Source organism: Silurus meridionalis, chromosome 22 (assembly GCF_014805685.1).
Source record: "Silurus meridionalis isolate SWU-2019-XX chromosome 22, ASM1480568v1, whole genome shotgun sequence".
Taxonomy (NCBI): domain Eukaryota; kingdom Metazoa; phylum Chordata; class Actinopteri; order Siluriformes; family Siluridae; genus Silurus; species Silurus meridionalis.
This window is the reverse complement of record NC_060905.1, coordinates 3,597,721-3,615,258: the sequence shown is the minus strand read 5'-3', so window position 1 is coordinate 3,615,258 and position 17,538 is coordinate 3,597,721. Positions and strand designations below refer to the sequence as shown.

Below are 17,538 nucleotides of genomic sequence, written 5' to 3'. Positions count from 1 at the left end.
AATTAAATAACTGCAGAAAGGGCACACGGCAGACAGGATTTGCATTTCATATGTGGGCTTAATCGCAACGTCGATGCACCGAAAAACAAGTTTCATTAATTTACAGAATAGAATTAAAACAGAATATATAGATCGTTCTGACATTGTTCAATATTTAAATCCCTGCCCTCCAAGATGCTCCTGTGTCGGTGTGGAAAGTGAAACTTGAATCTGTCACAAAGCATTGGATTTATTCATGCACGTTGAAAAGGATAAATGGTTTATGAAACAACGTAACAACTGTTTTGATCTGTTTGACTCGACTTTTCCTCACGATGTCCAGCTTTTCTTGCGAAGTCCGTCTTGTAAATGTCCTTGTAAGTGTATTTGCAACCAAATCGATTTCTTCTTCTGTGATTAAATCCACACGGACACATTCGTAGCTCGTGCTACAGATGCGGTGTGCGAGCTCTGACTAGCGCGCTCATTGAGCATCCAATGGAAGGACGTGAAAATGCAGACGTTATCGGATGCCTGCTCGATAGCCTCGGAGACTCCACCTTGCAATTTGATTGGGTAAAGCAACAGCTTCGAGCAAAGTGGCGCCTATAGTGTTCATTGTAATTGTCATTTAAACCAGTAAAACCAATCAGCCTTTTTTATCCAATCAGCATCCAGCGATGGCAAAACTACACACGTTCTTCACTCAACTAGACGTACAGATACTCATGTTTTAAAAGTTGAAGCATTGACTAAATATTTTCACTCAAGTTAAAGTAGGCTCTGACATGTACTTAAGTAAAAAGTAATTATCACAACTACCAGCTTTAGTGTCACTCTGGAAACTGGACCACATTATATTAATATATAATACAAACGAATTGCAAATGAATGTACCCAGGCTGAACATCCACCATATAGAACACAAGCAGAGAAAAGATGATGATCAGGTGATCAGGAATGTGTCTATTCTCAGTCATGTTTCCATCACTGACTCCCTCTGTCTCCATGTTAACCCCAGACTTCTTGTTGCCTTCTGCCTGCTCGTTATTATCTTCATAAATAAGTCTACGTCTGTGGTGTGTGAGAGTCAGGAAATGATTAAAAAAACTACGCAATGAAAAGAAACAGGTTGATGGGCTGAAAACGGCGTTGCTTCCCACCTCTGTCGGTATCCAGCGAGAGCTTTCGATCAGAGCAGGATCTATGGGGTGAAACTTCTCGCTGGTGAGAGAGGTCAGAGGAGAATGGACGGACGGTTTAAAGCTGACAGGAAGCCTACATTAACTCCAGTAACCACTCTGTACATCCACAGAGAGCAGAAAAGCATCTCAGACTTTTAGCAGAAGCCCATGATCTAATCATAACCTGATTACAGAGGACACCGGATTTGACCAGTGTTCTGACATCATGCCGTGGTCAGGATCTCTGAGCTCTGAGGAGTTTATGTTCATGAAACGCTCTGCTGATTGGCTGAATGCATTATGATAAAGATTCCAACAAACTGTGTAATAAGAGTGCCACCAAGGGATGGCACCCAGCAGCAACAGCAGGAGGAGCACGCGCGCGTGTGTGTGTGTGTGTGTGTGTGTGTGTGTGTGTGTGTGTGTGTGTGTGTGTTAAAAATGCATTGCAATGTCCCTTAGGTCTAAGCTTAGAAGTTTGGTTTGATGCAATATTTGGTTGGATGATCCAAAAAGACCTTCTCTCGCGCTCGAGCCTCACTTTGATCCACCAGCGCGCTCAGGTGTGTGTGGGTGTGTGTGTATGTGTGTGTGGGGGAGAGCGAGAGACAGCGCGAGAGAGAGAGAGAGAGAGAGAGAGAGGGCGAGAGCGTGTGTGTATGCGCGTGTGTGTGCGTGCGTGCGCGATTGTGTGCGCGCGTGCGCGCGTGCGTGTATGTCAGCCAGTTGCGCGCTTCAAGGCGACTCCACGCATAAAATCCATAGAGTGAAGTGGAAACAGCAGCAACCGCAACGACATAATCTTCATTATCAGCACCGACGCCGAACAGCACGAGGAGCGGATCTCTCTCTCTCGCGCGCGCGCGTATCGGTGGTGCCCAGGAGTGGATTTAGGAGCGCGCGCTGCGGCGATGAAGTTTTTCGGGAAATGAGCGCGTGCGACGCAGAGACCCTGGACGCGCGCGCGGAGTAGTGAACCCTCAAAAAAAAAGAAAAAAAAATTGGGGAAGAAACCCGAACAACACGGAGGTACCGACTTTGCGTGTTTAATTCCTTCAGCTTTTTATGTTTTTTTTTATTTCTTGTGGAAACCTGGCTGGATTAAATACTAACATGTCAGTATTTCTGATAAGTAAAACTCGAATTCAGCAGTGGCTCTGGTTAAGTACTGATCTGACAGCAGGGTTTTTTCTTGTGCATGTTTCACCTTGAAATGTCCAGAGTGCACTTTTACCTATCAAACAAATCGTCACTGCATGCACCGTTCCAGGAAAAGGTGCACATAAAGTACAGTCCAGTTGTTGTTGTTTTTTGCACAAACATCTGTTTTATAGAAAACATCTGTTTTATAGAAAGCTGTATCAGGCAGGAGCAAAATTCAAATGTAGGAAGATTCTTGGCACATGTAGAGTTCACATCTAGACTAAAAATTAATGATGTACAACTACAACTACAACCCTGATCTATCTATCTATCTATCTATCTATCTATCTATCTATCTATCTATCTATCTATCTATCTATCTATCTACAGTATATATCATTTTTTATATATATATATATATATCTGTGTGTGTGCGTAGGTGTGTGTAAAGCTTTATAGGTACCAAAAGGAAAACAAGGAACATACAAACACTAGTCCTGTGTTCCTTTAAATTCTTAAACAATGTATTTATATATACTTTGTATGAACAAGTCCTTTATTAACACTCCTAACTTGCCATTATCCAGAATATTTAAGTGGATAAACTTTGCATTTATTTTTTGGATCAAATGTTTTTAAAAGCCAGTATGTCATCTGTAAACATCTCCTAGTGAGGCCGATCAAACGCATGTAGATGAAAGTGTGAAGTATCTTTCTCTTCCCACATGATAGCCAGGGTTTATCACTGATTCCTGCCTGATTTGTGATTGTAGCAACTCTGTAATCTAGCTGTTTGTTCAGCATAGGGCGTTCTTGCATCATTTATTTAGTTTTCTTCTAACTCTAGATTAGGTCCCATCTTTATGGATGTTCTGAAGTAAGACTGGGTGGCAAAGTTTTTTTATTTCTAGATGATGCACTTAAAAAAATACCAGTACAAAAACATGGCTTAAACAAAATGTCTAATTTGAATTAGCATTAGGACAATATCATATTCATTTCGTTTTCTAGTTATAATCCGATCATAAGGCATGAAGTCTTTCTTTCCTTGCATTGTATGGAATTAAATAGCTTTAATTTATAGCTTAATTCTATAAGAAATAAAAAAATCATATAAGAAATGAAAATACAATCAAACAGAAATGATGTCAGTATGGTGCTAAATGGTTGGAAAGGTCATTAAATAAGGCACAAAACCACCTAATATTTTATTTATTGACAGAAACTTCTTAAAATGTGCAGTTTCTAGAGCACAAAGTGCAGTTCAGTGTGTTCAGCTACTAACTCCTGCCCTGGCCAGTAAACACATCCTACAGGATTCATAAAGACTATTAGAAGGAGATAAATGAAACCTCATAAGTGTTGATTAAATGCATGTTATTCATTCAGCTCTGAGGAGTCACGCGTCCAGAGTCAGGTTGCCAGGTTGGATCGTTTTCCTCCGGTCTGATTGCATTGTAATAATTGACCAGTTCACGGTAAAACCAGGAACTCTAATCAGATGTAACACATGAAAGCAGGACAAGTTTGTGAGCTATCAAAAAGAGATTATCCTTAATGGGATTTAGTGAAGTCGGTGGTTTCAATCACAATACATTGACACAGTTCGGGTTGCTGAGAGCTCCTGAGGTACCAGTGATCCTGTGCTCTGCATCCATTCTGATACCCTAATGGAGCGCTTATCGGTTGTAAACTGCTCATTACTGCTAAGGATGTTCTCTGAATGAATATGAGATACATGAGATGATTGTAGATGGTTATATGCAAGAGAACCATTGAGATGGTTTGTACTGCAATTAATATAGTTTGCTACAATGGTTCAGGTCTACAGTTACAACGAACAGGTTCCTACTTAGGTCTCAATCAGTGGACAGTTTCGATGTTATCTCAGGGTATTTTTCCCTCAATAATGTCATCATTAGCTCACTCATTAGTGATAAACTTATAAGGACTACTTTATGCAAATAGGATGAAAATGCTTAGTGTTTTTGTAGCAGATAGTGATGCACTGATGATGTAAATGCAAATATATTTTTCTTCTTTTTTTGGCTACCTCCAGCTCTACCTCCTGTCTTTTACTCAATGCCACTGTCTCTAATCCATACAACATCTCAGGTCTCACCACAGTCTCTAACACACTTCTCTAACACACTCTCCATTACTTTACACTGTTGACCCCAGGTACCTGAACTCCTCCACCTTCTCCACCTCTTCTCCCTGCAACCGCACCCCTCCACTGCCCTCCCTCTCATTCACACACATGTACTCTGTCTTACTCCTACTGACTTTTATTCCTCTTCTCTCCAGCATGTACCTCCACCTCTCCAGGCTCTTCTCCACCTGCTCCCTACTCTCACCACAAATCACAATATCATCCACAAACATCATAGTCCACAGAGACGCCTGTCTGACCTCGTCCGTCAACCTGTCCATTAGCACTGCAAACAGGAAAGGGCTCAGATCCTTAATGCAGTCACACCTCCTCCTTAAACCAGTCTGTTGTTCCTACTGCACACTTTACTGCTGTCACACTGTCCTCATACATGTCCTGCACCACCCTCACATACTTCTGACACACCAGACTTCCTCATACAATACTACAACTCCTCTCTCCACGCTTTCTCTAAATCCACAAACACACAATGCAACTCCTTCTGACCTTCTCTATATTTCTCCATCAACATTCTCAAAGCAAATACTGCTGCTCACAGATGGTCACCTCTTCTATCAGCCTGGCTTTCACTACTCTTTCCCATAACTTCATGTTACTATGAAGTTACTGCAGGTCTGCACATCTCCCTTATTCTTAAAGATCAGTACCAGCAAACTCCTCCTCCATTCCTCAGGCGTCCTCTCACCTTCCAGAATCTTGTTAAACAATCTGTTTAAAAACTCCACTGCATCTCTCCTAAACATCTCCATGCTTCTACCAGTATGTCATCTGGTCCAACCGACTTTCCATTTTTCATCCTCTTAATCGCTGCTCTCACTTCCTCCTTACTAATCCTACCACCTCCTGCTTCACCAACTCCACACCATCCAAACTTCTCCATCTGTCTCGCTATACTATCCCCCGCTAACACCTTACAGTCTCCAATCTCCTTCAGGTTGCATCTCCTGCATAGAACATAGTCCACCTGTGTGCACCTTCCTCCACTCTTATATGCCACCCTATGATCCTCCTTCTTCTTGAAATAAGTGTTTGATATTTTAAACAAAATCTACCACCATCTGCTCTTCCACATTCCTCTCCTTAAAAGACATTTCTAAAAAAAGAAGAAAAGAAAACCAAATCAACCATATAAACATCACCTGATAAGGTTTATTACGTATGTGGTTCCTCCACAAACTGTTACCGTAATACAAACCTCGGATTTGGTGGAATATCTGATTTGTTCCTTGGTGCAGAATAATTGGATACATCACTGCCTTGACATCATTGTTCCTCTAAAGTTCTTTCTACTAAAAGAATTTAGCTTTAAATATCTACAATGATAATTAAAAACCACCCCAAGGTGCAGGGGACTTATTAATTCGGTGTGAATTACAGAATCTTACATTACAGAATAATCTTTTACGTTGTTTCTCTATAAAAGTTCATTTTTTAAGTAGGAGTACTTTTCTTTCATTGTATTTGTGTAATTGTTTTTTATGTCACTACATTTCAGAAAATCATGCGTTATATGAGAACCTGTGGCGAGAGCATAAGTGTAACCCCAATTCACTTCCATTGGATTCAATTCAATTCAGCTTTATCTGTATGGGAAATTCTCCCAAAGCACTTCTACTGGGATTAACTGGTATGACATTGGAATGTATACATTTAGTGCCTCTAAGTTTGTTCCCTATGAGTTTATCTCTAATGGGTTATCCAGTGGTGACTATAGCAAGTAAAACATTTCTGATATATTATGAGGAAGAAACTTTGTGAGGAACCAAACTTAAAAGGGAATCCATGCCACCGAACATCCATTCATTCCAGTTCCATCATTGTTGAGGTGTAACATGGTTCTGGGGGAACCCGTAGAGAACTCGTAGAGAGTCTAAATAAAGGTGTAAAATACAGGAGAATGGAACAATGACCTGCATCCATTACGCATAGGAAATTTTTATACATCTCTGTTATGTTCCATACTTAAATACATTCACAAAGCAAGGACTTTGGTGCTTTTACTCAAGTAGGAATGTAAAAGCAGGAGCTTTACTGTTACTAGTGTCATAGTTAAGCATGGATTAGTGCTTTGTGTACTCATGTACAGAAACAGTGTACTTCTGCGTGATTCTGCATGTTTTTCAGGCTTAGAATTGAGACCATGGTCCCAAAACCTGTTTTGTAAGGAGACATATTGTATACCGTATTTTTCGGACTATAAGCCGCTACTTTTTTCCCACGTTTTGAACTCCGCGGCTTAAACACTGAAGCGGCTAATTTATGGATTTTTCCTGGGTTTTTCCCGGTTTCACAAACTTCAAGCCAAAAAACTGAACCCCATAACATTAGACCAATCCAATTTCCGAAAGGAAACGAAAAAACGCACTTTTGTGTTCTGAGCTGCACGGCATCGGGAGAAAAACTTCCACCGGTGGTGATTTTTAAACGCACGACGGTGCCAAAAGATAAACTCTAGAGAGAAATACAGTAGTTGTAAAAGGAAGGAGGAAGACAGTGAACAATGACTTTCTTGGTAGGCTACTGTTTAGATACAAGCTGTTGCAACGTGTTGTATCAGGGTCATGGGAGAGCTCACTAACTCCAGTTACAACAGAAATCATATAAGCACAGACAGATTTCCAAAACTCGTGCTTTTTAATTTTTTTTGGCAACAGTGTTACGGGTTAGTCAAAGAAACTTAGAAATGAGCATCAGAAAATAATAATGACATAATCCTCATCTTGAACACATGGAGTAATAGCGGAAAAATGCTGTGCCAGGCTATTCCCAAAATACCGCTATGCTCCTAAAGGAAGCGCAACATATTTCACCCGTTACACCGTGTGTAACGTGTCTTTCATTAAAGCCTGTGTAAAGTACATTAGTGTAGACACCTGCGGCTTATAGACAGGTGCAGCTTATTTTTGTTAAAAATAAAAATATTTGTAAAATTCAGTGGGTGCGGCTTATATATGGGTGCGCTTTATAGTCCGGAAATTACGGTATTTAGTATATTGGTTAAAAATGCTTTTACATACGACCTGTTTTATTTTCGTCAGCAATTTATTCACCCTCTGTCTCTCTGAATCGATGAGGCGATGTCAAGGAAAAGCATTTTAATCGGACACATAAAGAGGTGGAGTCGGCGATATGGGTAGAAGAAAACGTTTTTTATTTGTTTCATTTCTTGTTGTCACATGACCAAAAATATGTCGAGAACAGGATTAGTTTTTCAAAAGATTTGGTTCAATTTCCACGAAAAACGACTCTGAAAATTGGAGTTGGTGTGGCCACCATTCCTTGCATTTAGTCATTGCTGGTTTGGTAATGTAATATTTAATAATAATTTAAAAATCACTCCCAGCTTTCCATTGTTGTTTCTTTTTCTTGATTGGTGGTTCTTCTTCATTTTCTACTGTGAGGTCATGTGGTACAACATCTCTACGCCGATTGGCCACAATATCTCTTTCATGCAAGGCCACAGAATCGAAACTGTCCTTATATGGAATTGTGTTAAGATAAGAATTGTAATATTTTCTTTTTTTTTGACTCACTTAACATGACGCTAATGTGGTTTAGGACGCAGCCAGGCACGCACATTTAAGTACTGATGTGCTGCTGACATTAAAAAGAGACAGCCGTCCTGAACTCTGTTTAACGTCCGACTTAAGTGCACATACTTTGGGTCTTTCAATTGATTTAATGCCAACCGAAGCATCGACTTTGGATGTTTTTCGGCTTTTAATAGACCTCAGAACACTCTTTTCTTAAAAAAAAAAAGGAAAAAGTAGTAGAAATCTCTCAGAAATGTCAACGCACAGATGTTTCACGTAGCGGTGTAGTTAGTGAGCGATGCTTTTGTTAAAACGATGTGAATGAAGCTACGTGGTTTGCTAACTCCTGACATTTCTTTCCTGTATGCTAACACACTGTTGTTTCCAAAGTTCTTGATTCTGAACACGATTGTCTATTTGTCATAAGTGAAATGGTCCACGCCTCTCTGACAGCCCTGAGAAATCCTGATTTAGATGTTCGTTCAGGTTTGTGAAATCTGGATGCATTGTGAAGCCCGACAAAACAAGCATCCATCAAAGTGGTAATGAAATACAAGCGTAGGCTCCTGCTGAATAAAAACCCACAAAGCTCTTTCTTTTTCCTTCAGCACAACAATGTGTGAATATCCATGCAACTTTAGATGACATTCTGTTACCCTTATAAAGGTGTGTGATGTCTAAGGGGCTCAAGTGTATGGGCAAAAGTTTGTGAACGCCCCATTTACACTTGTTCCCCATCTGCAGATATAGTAACCTCCACTCTTCTGGGAAGATGTTCCACTAGATTTTTGTGGAGATTTGTGGAGATTCATTCATCCACTAGGATGATAGTAAAATAAAGTACTGATGTAGATGAGGTGAGGAAAAATTCATTCTAAAGGTGCTAAGCGTGACAAATTAATTCTAAACTTGTTCAATATGGTTTAAAGCTCTATAGCAGGAGATCTTTTACTTCAGCCCATGGAAACCATTTCTTCACGGAGCTGACTTTGCGCACAGGAGGATCGTCTTGCTGAAACAAGTTTGCGTCTCCTAGTTCAAGTAAAGCGCAACTTTGTGGTAACAATCTGGGAATCTGGGACAGAACCACATATATTTGGAAAAGTCCGGTGTCCCAATACTTTTGGCCATACAGTGTATTTTTTTCAGCTGTGCAAATGTGTTGTCTATATATACAAGTACATGCAGACTCTGAACCAGGATGTAGCTTGATAATAAACGCTTAATAAAGACTTGAACCTGAGTAGTGGTGCTTCTTATGTGTAACGCAGAACTGGTGTGAGTGATAAGTGGGACATGGTCATATGTTGTGCTGGGGCTCATGGGTAATGCAGTTCAGTGTTGATTTCTGACATAGAACCAAAGTGTTTTATTCCATTTATACCACGGTCAGACTGAATACTGGTTCAGACCCCTGAACCTGATTGACTGGAAGTTGAAAGCAGTTTGCGGTCAGTTATAGGGGTGTACGAAAATATCGCTACACGTGAGAACTGCGATAGTTTGTTTGCCGATACTGTATCGATTCTCAAAAAACGCATTATTCGATATACAAAAATAAAAAAAATACAAGATTCAGTGCAGTTGTTTCATTTTAAGTTTATTTTCTGACCGCTAGATATTTGTAGCTGTAGATGTAATTAATGCAAACGCAGATCCCACTTTGTTTGCGTACGGTGGTGTGTTCTTAATGACGGATTTCCTAAAATTATATCTTATTCCTAAAACAAGAAATATCCCAATATATCGTCTTGATCACAGTATCGCAATGTATCGCAAAATATCGTAACCCCTGTATTTTGATACATATCATATCGCCAGATTCGCAGCTCTACTAAGTTAGTCAGCTATAATCAACTGAAGAACTGAAGAATCAACTACATATAATGAAGTTTATCGTACATATAATCTAATGTCAAGTATATACTGTATATATAAGCGTTTCTATGCTACACGATGCGTATCACAATATATATGTAGCTTAGTCACAAGTCTTAAATAAAAATTATAAAACGAATCAGTTTTATAATTTTTACAATTCAATTTCACCCAAAATAATGAGTAACATCAAATCAGCGACTTCCAGTCAGTCTGTAATTCGTATCCATTTATTATATTTTGTGTCAAAATTTCATGATATTTCAGAAAAATACTAGGAATAACTTTCAAATTGTCCTTATGGTCTCTAGTTTGAGTCGCCCCTAGATGTTCGAGACTGTGAGATAAAATAAAAGATGTATAGCCACAATATTCTGAGAAACGTGCCCTTTTTTTGTAATTTATCACAATATTGATAGCGTATTATCATATCGCGTTTAGCTTTATTACAGTTCTATTATTGCAACAGTGCCTGTAATCTGTAGAATGGACAGTTTAATGATGGAGAATTATGACTCAAAGGAAACATGGGGGATTGATTCTACTCTTGTTAGTAATTATGGCCTTGACTTTGGCTTGTCTACTGTTAGTGTTAGTTTTGAAATTTCTGCACCAAATGACATCAGGAAGGATTTTTCACAGTCCTTTGTTTTTCTTTATTGTTCTAATATTGTTCTAATTGTTCTGTTGAAATTGAGACTGATAAGAGTTCAAATGAATAATGATTGATGCAACGCCAACTGGTAAAATTCAACATATAGCCCCAAAAATGTATTCTTTATCAAAAATTATACCTTTTTTTTGTATTTTTTTTTTTTATTAAATTGAATTATTTTATAGAAATAATTATCAGAGAAATTAGTTTAATAAAATATTCTATGCTAATTTAGCTTTACTGTATATTTAAATATTAAATAAGCATGGTATTGACTGTAATTTTAAATAAAATAAAAAATAAAATAAAAATAAAAAAGGTTAAATATTATTTGCAAAGAAAGTTATGTTAAAACGAAAAGGGTTTATTTATTTATTTATTTTTTAATAAATATTGGTTTGGTGCAGCTGGGATATGAATTTAAGACCTTCTGGTCCAAAGTCCATTCCGTTACCCAATAAGCTACCACTTTCCCCATTATGATAAAAAGTTTTGTTTTATCTTCTACCTAAGTAGGAGGAGCTGAGGTTCTGACTCTTCAGTCAGAGGTTCTTTATTAACATCCATCTAGGTTGGAGGAGCTAGGTAGGAGGAGATCAGGTCTGACTCCTCCTCTAAGAATTTGGTTTTAACTTTCAAATTGAAGGGTGGTGTTGGAATCCATGGTTAAATGCATAGCTGAGGGATTCAAATAAGTAAAATAAGTGCAAGGTGTAGAGGCTCACAGGAAGGTGGAGCTGGATTAGGTCTGGCTCCTCCTCCTGGAGTTTTGATTCTTTACTAAAAGGTTTTTGGGAAGTTATATTATTTTAGATTTTCAAGTACAATTCTGTCATTTTTGTATCTTTTTTTTGTAATTCTGTAATGTAAGATTTTCTGCCACATAAATCTTTCACTGCTTTGACTTCCAAAGGTAAAATGACCTCTATGTCAATCAACAACAAATGACCAACCAAGCATGGCCTCCAAATTCCTGACCAGTTCCACATGTGTGAACAATTAGGTGTGCTTGAAACATGATACCAGTAAAACCAAACGAAAGAAAAACACCACTTTACAAAGGCAATTTCGCTTCTGCGATCGAACCAGGTGTGAAAACACACTTACACCAATGCATTAATCATCGTTTAATCATGTGACCTGAACCCTGCAAGTGACTCTCGCTCGATTTGATCCACTATGTAAAATATGCGCTTACAAACATTTCTGAAAAACTGCGCATGAAAGCATACTGAAGGAATTCTTCTCGCGGGATTAAACTTGGATATTTCCCTTGACGACTTTATCAGCTTCCATCAGATGTAAACGAAGTCATATTTGAAATTCTTGGCCTGTCAAGCAGCGACGCAGACCTCATGCTTTCAATCGGCTCGTTTCAGCTCAAACTCGCTCCATGAAAATAACCTATCCCAAACCTAGGTAATAGCGTGTCTATCGTTTCCTCGTGGTCTTTTGGGTGTCCTCGTTGCTACTTGCTGTATTTTCTTCAAACATTATCTATACCTGAATTTCCTTGAGTGTGCTTTTTTCCGTCTGAAGATAAGACAGGGGACGTGTTTTCTGGCGTATTTCCACTTGCATTGACTCTTTACTCAAGAAAAAAAAGCAACAGAAAGGTGCACTATCTCGCCCTGTATGCCGCTCCCACCCACACAGAGACTCTGAGTGTTTCTTATCGGTCCTGGAAGATCTTCAGCAGTCATTAGGCCTGTGTGTGTTTGTGTGTGTGTGTGTGTGTGTGTGTGTGTGTGTGTGTGTGTGTGTGTGTTCAGTAGCTGGACATGGTAGCAGTGCTCAGGAACAGACACGCGTAGATGTGGGTGTTATATTTATTGCAGCGGCTTGGCTGAGGTATCTAAACGAGCTCAGGGAACGAAGATAGAGCATGAAGTTCTGAGGTAAAAAAGAGGCTTAAATGTAATGAGAGAAGCCAAAACCAGAAAATGTTACTATTAAACTTGATGTTAAAGGGAAAGATAACAAAATATGAGCTAATAAACTAAGACAATAAATAGATTAATATGTATTATTTAGCTGGAGTTAGTTATTTTGGGACGGGTAAGGGTGGGTCCGGAGTCTATCCTGGGAAATCTGGGAATTAGGAATGTATTTTTTTTTGTTTGGGGGTGAATGGAAACCAGATGTGGATGGTAAGGATCAAACACCTGTGTGTTATTTTTATTCTCGTGTTTTGGCACCATTGTAAAGAGCTCGCTGGTTTAGTGGGACACTTAAAGAATCAGCTTTATTATGCCACAGTCAGGTTTCCATGTTGCACTTCTCAGTCTTTAAACACTCACATACATACGGGCAAGGGCACACACACACACACACACACACACACACACACACACACACACACACACACACACACTGCTGCATATGATGCATATGATTCTTTCACTCTGTCTCTCTCTCCTTTCATCTTTTTTACTTTCTGCTGCTCATTAATGGAAATTACACACAGGTGTTTGATCTTTGCCACTCGCTTCCTCCAACTCCATCCATTCACAAACCGGCTCTCGACCACGCCCCCTCTGCCACACCCCGAACAACCCTGAGGAATCCTAAACCCAAAATCCAATGCCTTTACCACTAAGCTCCCACCTCCCTGCGACAACAGAGGGGTCCCACCTGATTCCATCTGACTCCTGTGACAGACTCTGGATTCATTTTTATAAGGTTTTTCAAAGTGAGTGAGTGAGCGAACAAGTGACTGAGCTCAATGTTTACTATAAAGTGATTTTAACATAGTGAACAAAGAAGGAAAAAGGGTTTCCCAATAGGTTCTTCAAAAGAGTTCTACTTGGAACCTTGTCTAAGATTCTGTAGAGGGCTCTAAGTAGGAGCAACACATTAGAATGTCCGATATGGTTTTTTTTGGTCTAAAAGTAGCTATTGAGGTAGTTGTGTGTGTTGGGTGTAGGGGGGTGAGATGAGTATAATAAGATGGAAGCGCAGTATAAATAATTTGATCATGTGAGTGCTATGATGTTGTGTCAGAGCCGTCTCACCACAGGAAGTGCAGAAGCCGGGGGTCAGGACCCGGAATGCCGCACGTAGCCGACACATACGCGCTAAGAATAACTTTTTATCAATAGCTGCAGCTTTGCTAAAGTAGACATACCATGGGGACATGCCACACACACACACACACACACACCAGGAGGTCAGATCCTTTTAAAAAATGTATCTCAGTCTTAGAGTTACTTGCGAGAGTGTTTCTGAGTCTAAAATGTTGGTATTTTGAGCGTCAGTGGGTATTTATAAAAATAAAAAAAATGATTATAATAACCTTTATTATACAAAAATTATAATTTCTGCAGTTGATTATTTGTTGTTAGTGGTTTATAATTGTAAAATTTTGATTTTTCAATTGAAAAGCAATTGTGAATTGCGACACACACACACACACACACACACACACACACACACACACACACACACACACAATCAATAGAGAAAATATCATAATCTCACAAAGTGAGATACTCAAAAGTGAGTAGTATTTCCAATCCAACATCCAATCCTACAATCAACCCAACATCCAATCTAAGATCCAATCCAATGTCCAATTATACATCTAATCCAAAATCAATGATTAATATATTGAATAAACCAGAGCAACATATTTAGTGGTCACAGATTATCTAATAGAGCATGGTGTAAGACAGGGTGGGGCAGGTTAGGCGGGGTGGGCAGGGTTGGGCGGGGTGGGCGGTTTGTGGGTGGTGTGGGTCAGTGTTTTTCTGCAATGAGTGTGTAAGTGTGTTGTGCACTGCATAACATTCTAAGAAGAGGTCATGTGTCAGACTCCCATTTCCTGTCACTATTTTGCTGTTTTGGAACGCACATATGAACTTGTAGAAGCAAAGCCAGAATGTTGGATTATGCACTGATGATTGATCCTTTCTTTACATCCATGTTTCTTAAGAGTCCCACAAACCCAAATAATAAAAAGTCACAAAAATAAGATGGCAATCTTATCTATCTATCTATCTATCTATCTATCTATCTATCTGTCTGTCTGTCTGTCTGTCTGTCTGTCTGTCTGTCTGTCTGTCTGTCTGTCTGTCTGTCTATCTATCTATCTATCTATCTATCTATCTATCTATCTATCTATCTATCTACACACAATTATTTTCATAATTAGTAAAGTCAGGTACTGATGCAGTACGGTGTTTAACAGGGTCTGTAGCAGGAGATCTTCCACTCATGGAAAGCAGATCTTTATGGAGCTGGATTTGTGCACAGGGGTCTTGTCATGCTGGAACATGTTTGTGTCTCCTAGTTCCTAGTAGGGAATATTAAATGCTACTACACCCAGAGGTGTCTGATACAATTGTGTGCCTCCAACTTTGTGGTGTTTGTGGGAAAAAAACTCACATGGCTGGAAAAGCCCAATACTCATAAAAAAGCAGGGGATTTATTCTGTCAGACGGCTAATTCAGGGAAGTATTACTTTCAATTACAATAAGAGAATAACGCTTTTAATCCCTATAAATATGTAGATAAATCCTCTCTCTCTCTCTGGCACACAAGCACACACACACAAACTTTTGTATCAGCCTTTTTGGCTTACATCCTGTATTTTATTGCATGTCAGCATTTTATACGTAGCTTTACTAATATGTGTGATGAAATGTAAACACAAACTCAATGCCACATGCTTTTTACGACAGATTTATGACACCCACACGTGTGCTAGCTCTCACACTCTGACAGATAATCAGGCCTGTGCATGCTAGGTGTGTGCGCGCGTGTGTGATCAGTAGCAGCATGAGCTCAGGCGAGAATCTATAGGAAACAGTTAACGGACGTTTATTTGGTTAGTATCGGCTCGTCTGTTTTTACCAGCTTCAGCTTTATAGGCAATTACGCTCCCTGTTTTCTTTACACTCTGTGCTAAACGGATTAGCGGAGGCCTGATTAAATCTGTCTAAGTGCACAAAGGCGAGCGGGTGCACGTAGGTCCCGGTGTCAGATGTGTTAATAAATCCCTCTTACCTGCCTATAAACGATATTAGCATAGAGTCCTGTTTGTCCTGTTGGTCAGCACGTGGCCTCTGTATGAGTCGGACAGGAAGAAACCATTTTCTAAACGTCTCATGTATATGCCATGTCAACCGAGTTCATGTGAGTTACCGATCCGGAGTTACACATGTGCATGCGGTGGGGTCACGCATCAACCTGGCCATAACGACGGAAAAGCACACGAGTTCAGACAGACAGCACATCGGATCGTGTGAATGATTCCCCTTTGAGAGAATGTCGTCCGTGTGCGATTTTCTAAAGGAGTCGCGATGAAGTTGCTCAGGGTTTCTGATTTCTCTGGCGATAAGGAATGTTACATTCAAGAACATGAACCCGTAATTCGAACCGTAGTCCGTGCCATTTAAGAAGGCAGGAAGCTGATAACGATGACACGAAGAAACGGAACAGTGGAACGAGAATTAGAAACATGAAAGACGACAAACGTGCGATAATGTGTGTGATTCAAAGTGAAATTATATTATTATATGCTAATTATAAGAATGAATAAATTATTTGCTAATTATAAGAAAGATCTGCTAAATCAGGTGCATGTGGCTGATTACAAGTGTAATGTATGTCTCTCGTCAGACTCCGGCCAATCCTTGAGTCGAAATCAGCAGGTTTTTTTTGCCGTACAGTCGTGCTTCTAAAAAGTCTAAATATTTAAACGCTGCAAACCATTTTTACATTAAGTATTTATTTAAATTTTTAAAAGAATCGAAAAAAATGAAAATAAAATACCTTCAAGGCTGTCAGGTCTTCAGTGAATTGAGTCAAGAGTCAATGGGAATATCAAAAAAGACTAAAAGGCCCAAAGAGGGAAAATATTGAGTTTTAGCAGAGCCGGAGAAGGGAATAAAGAGAGCTTGTGAAGTGTTTAGTGAGACCACCAGAACCATCAGAAAAAAATCTGACCATCACCAACAATATGCTATATTACAATTCATATAATTTCTATACAAACATTTTTGTGTTGAACTGTAGGTACCAATAGTAAGCTGTGCATTTCACACCTTCAGTGGTGTCCTACCTGAATTATCCTTCCTTCCTTCCTTCCTTCCTTCCTTCCTTCCATCCTTCCTTCCTTCTTCTTTCCCATCCTTTCTCCTAATTCCATCATTATGACTAAACATCTATAGAAACCATCAGTATTATAGAGAAACCCAGTATAACAGAGCGCTGCATCACAGACAGGAATCTCACAGAGCGAGAATAAATGCCATAGCAAGAAACCCAATGTACACAATTCAACACATCTCCTTTCACTGTAGCCACAACTGCACCTCCTGCATACATCATCTCTAGCAAAGGCATCGATATTAACCTCAGAAAATGACCCTGGGTTTTCTGTGCACTTTTTCTCTGCATTACGGGTTTTTCTGGGGATTTAAAACAAAGGCAAATTGTGTGTTTTTTTTTTTTTACTACAGGAAAGAAAACGCAAATGTAGAAATGGTTCATTAAGAAACATAACAACTGTTTTGGAAAATTTGACTGTTCTCATTTGGAACCTAACTAACAGCAAGTTGCGGATTATCTGTTTGCACTAACAATTTTCATATTTTGGGAGGAGGGCGAAGTCCACAGGAATCAAATCTGGCGAGTAGGGTTTCATGTGGAAGTGAGATCGTGTTGTTTCTGGCAAGAAACTCACGTGTGAGGAGGAGCTCGGTGACAGCGAGCGCACGTGGTAATATATATATATATTTAAGAGTTTAGCACCTGTTTCACAGCTCCTGATGTACTCAGGATGATGTCTTTTGGCACACCGACTTATGAAGGTCGGTGCTTCCTGTGACTGTGCGTGCAGCCTTGTACTGCCATCTATTCGCATGTTACAAAACTAGACTTGAAACTCTTATTTTTATTGTAAAAAAATCTTTTAACAACTTCTGGCCAATCAGAATCGAGAATTTTGCAGCTTCAGGGGAAACATATAGAATATATGTACTTTATACT

At 39.4% G+C, this 17,538-nt stretch overlaps 1 protein-coding gene across 2 annotated transcripts in view; it reads left to right on the top strand.

Annotated features, from left to right (window-relative positions):
* The first annotated feature begins 1,813 nt into the window (after positions 1-1,813).
* Positions 1,814-17,538, top strand: part of gcgra (glucagon receptor a) — a 75,282-nt gene continuing 59,557 nt past the window's right edge. For both annotated transcript variants that reach the window (XM_046835486.1, XM_046835482.1), the window contains exon 1: positions 1,814-2,192. The gene's annotated coding sequence lies outside the window, so the exon portion shown is untranslated. The remainder of the gene's footprint in view (positions 2,193-17,538) is intronic.